A 3,526-nucleotide genomic window follows, 5' to 3' on the forward strand; every position below is an offset into this window, starting at 1 on the left:
AGGTTCCAGTTGTTTGTTGTTCTTTCCCCGACTCCTCCTGATGTCCAAGGTGGCCAAGGGATGAGAGTTAGTCCCTGAGACTTTCTCTGCCAGCATCAGGGCCTGGGGAGCTGCAGATTGTCCTTTTTGCTTCAGAACTCCTTTCCCCAACTTGGTTAACCTTGCTGTCTCAAAACCTTATTATGCTTGAACATAATGGGATCTAGGTAAGTAAGGCTGCATCCTGATTACTTGGTCACAGTTTCTAACTCTTTCCCTCCTGGGAGGGATGTGGCCAAGAATGTGTGGACATGGGACTTGTCTAGTTACCCCTAAAGTGGTGATGACTCAGCCAGAGGGTCGCAGTTCTCCTGGTAGTTCCAGCCTAGCTCCATGGACTTACTTTCCTCAGTTCTTTTCTTTTCTTACTTTATTTCTTTTAAGATTTTATTTATTTATTAGAGAGAGGCAGCACGAGAGGGGAAATGGTCAGAGGGAGGAGTAGACTCCCCATGGAGCTGGGAGCCCAATGTGGGACTTGACCCCAGGACTCCGGGATCACAACCTGAGCCGAAGGCAGTTGCCCAACAAACTGAGCCACCCAGGCGTCCTTCCCTCCCCAGTTCTGAAGCTTAAGTTTATTAGTTTGCTGATGGGTGATCAGATTTTAGTAACCTTGTTCTGAATATAGGCTTTCAGGAGATTAGGGAAGCAAAAGAGCGATTTATTAAGATGGAACAGTAAAATGTAACTGCCAAGGGGACTGCGTCACTTAAGGCAACTGTTAAGTCTTTTGTTTTTATTTGTAAAGTCTTAGAATCCCATGAAAAATCGGAAGGTTGTTCAGTGAAAATATAATCAGAGAACACTAGCACAAAGAGTTAGAAGTTCTTCAGGAGCTGTTTTTCAAGGCATAGATGGCTAATGAATTTCTTTTTCTCACTCCAGAGACCTTCATTTGCATGTTTCCACACACACATTAGAGAGAATCAATAAATAACTTCCTTTGCATAATCTATCATTATTTATTTATTTATTTATTTATTTTTGCTTTGAAACAGTGGACCACATCAACAGAGGCTTTTGAAAGGCAGAGTGGTTTGGTCTCTGGTCTGGCAAAAGCAAAGGTTAGTGACAGAAATTCTATGCCACTCATAGGTGCTAGGTACTGGGGCTCAGAGGGGGATTCGGATAGCCACCCTTTTCGTATCATTCAGCGTATTTTCACTGCTCTAAAAATTCTCTGTGTTCTGCCCTTTTATCCCCACCCCCCACCGACTCCCAGTGACTATTAATCTTTTTATTGTGTCCATAGTTTTGCTTTTCCCTGAATGTATGTAGCCTTTCCAGATTGGCTTCTTTTGCTTAGTAATTCCCACTGAAGTTTTTGTCGTGTTTGTTTATGGCTTAATGGCTTAATGGCTCATTTCTTTTTAGTGCTGAATAATAAATATTCCACTGTCTGGAGGTACCACCATTTGCTGAAGGACATATTGGTTCCTTCCAAGTTTTGACAATTATGAATAAGGCTGCTATAAACACCATTGTGACGGTTTTGTGTGGACATAGGTTTTCAATTCATTTGAATAAATACCAAGGAAAGAGACTGCTGGGTCATATGGCGAGAGCTTTTTAGTTTTGTGAGAAACTAGACTTTTGTGAAAAAGTTGTCTTTTGAAGTGACTGTACCATTTTGCGTTCCCAGCAGCAATAAATGAGAGTTCCTGCTGCTCCCCAGCGGCACTGGTGTTGTCAGTGTTCTCGATTTTGGCTCTTTTAATAGGTGGGTAGACGCTTCTCACTGTTGCTTTATTTTTATTTATTTTTTTAAAAGATTTTATTTATTGGGCACCTGGGTGGCTCAGTGGGTTAAGCCGCTGCCTTCGGCTCAGGTCATGATCTCAGGATCCTGGGATCGAGTCCCGCATCGGGCTCTCTGCTCGGCAGGGAGCCTGCTTCCTCCTCTCTCTCTCTCTGCCTGCCTGTCTGCCTACTTGTTCTCTCTCTCTGTCAAATAAATAAATAAATAAATCTTAAAAAAAAAAAAGATTTTATTTATTTATTTGACAGAGAGAGATCACAAGGAGGCAGAGATACAGGCAGAGAAAGGACGAAGCAGGCTCCCTGCCCAGCAGAGAGCCCAAAGTGGGGCTCGATCTCAGGACCCTGAGATCATGACCTGAGCCGAAGGCAGAGGCTGTAACCCACTGAGCCACCCAGGCGCCCCCTCACTGTTGTTTTAATTTGCAATTCCCTAATGACATAAGATGTTGAACATATTTTCATGTGCTTACTTTCCATCCATATATCTTCTTTGGTGAAGGGTCTGTTCTGTTCAGGTCTTTTGCACTTTTAAAAATCAGATTGTTTCTTTTTTTACTGTTGCATTTTAAGTGTTGTTTGTGTATTTTGGATAACATTCATTTATCGGTTATGTATTTTGCAAGTATTTTCTCCCAGTCTGTGGAGTTTGTCTTTGCATTCTCATGACAGTGAGAGACTTAAAAAAAATTAAAACAAAAACCCAATAATTATAATACCATTATCAAATTAAAAATAATTAAAAATGAGTCCCTAATATCATCAAATACCACTTCTCAAATACCCAGGTATCTCAAAAATATCATAAATTTTACTTAAAAATTTTTTTTTAATTTTTAAACTAAAAAATTAAAAAAAATTTTTTTAAGATTTCATTTCTTTATTTGACAGAGAAAGATCACAAGTAGGCAGAGAAGGCAGTCAGAGAGAGAGAGAAGCAGGCTCCCCCCTGAGCAAAGAGCCCAATATGGGGCTTGATCCCAGGACCCTGAGATCATGATCCGAGCTGAAGGCAGTGGCTTAACACATTGAGCCACCAAGGTGCCCCTAAACTAAAAAATTTTTTAAAAACTTATTCTTTTTTTTTTTTTTTTTTTCAGAGAAAGAGAGAGAGAATGTGAGCATGAGTGAGGAGGGGGCAGAACAGAGGGAGAGGGAGAGGATCTCAAGCAGACTCTATGTGGAATGTGGAGCCCGCTGTGGGGCTTGATCCCTGTGATTTTGACCCTAGCTGAAACCAAGATTTGGACACTTAACTCCTTGAGCCACCCAGGTGCCCCTAAATTTTATTTTTTTTACTTTGGTTGTTTGAGTCAGGAACCAAGTAAGATCCAGACATGCAGTCTCTGAAGTCTCTTGTCATCTGTAGCTTCTCCCTCCATGTCTTTTTTCCCTTGTGTGCTTTTCATGAAGAAACTGTGATCTCCCCTCTTTTAATTGCTCTCAATCCTCCTCAATCTTTCCACAACATTTGAGAAAACCACAAAACTTCTCTCTATGCTAAAATAATAGAAAAACTCACTGAACAAAGTAGGGATTTTACACAATACCAGTTCATCTCCACTCTAAATTAAAGGGTGAGGCTTACCCACCACTGGTTCCCAAGGGTCTGGTATTTAACATTGGGTATGCATTTGTGTAAAGAAGATAAGAAGGAAGTAAGAGACTATTTGAAAACAACAACAACAACAAACTCAAAGCAGGAAAGAGAGATAATTTGATACTA

Source organism: Mustela erminea, chromosome 5 (genome assembly GCF_009829155.1).
Source record: "Mustela erminea isolate mMusErm1 chromosome 5, mMusErm1.Pri, whole genome shotgun sequence".
NCBI lineage: Eukaryota > Metazoa > Chordata > Mammalia > Carnivora > Mustelidae > Mustela > Mustela erminea.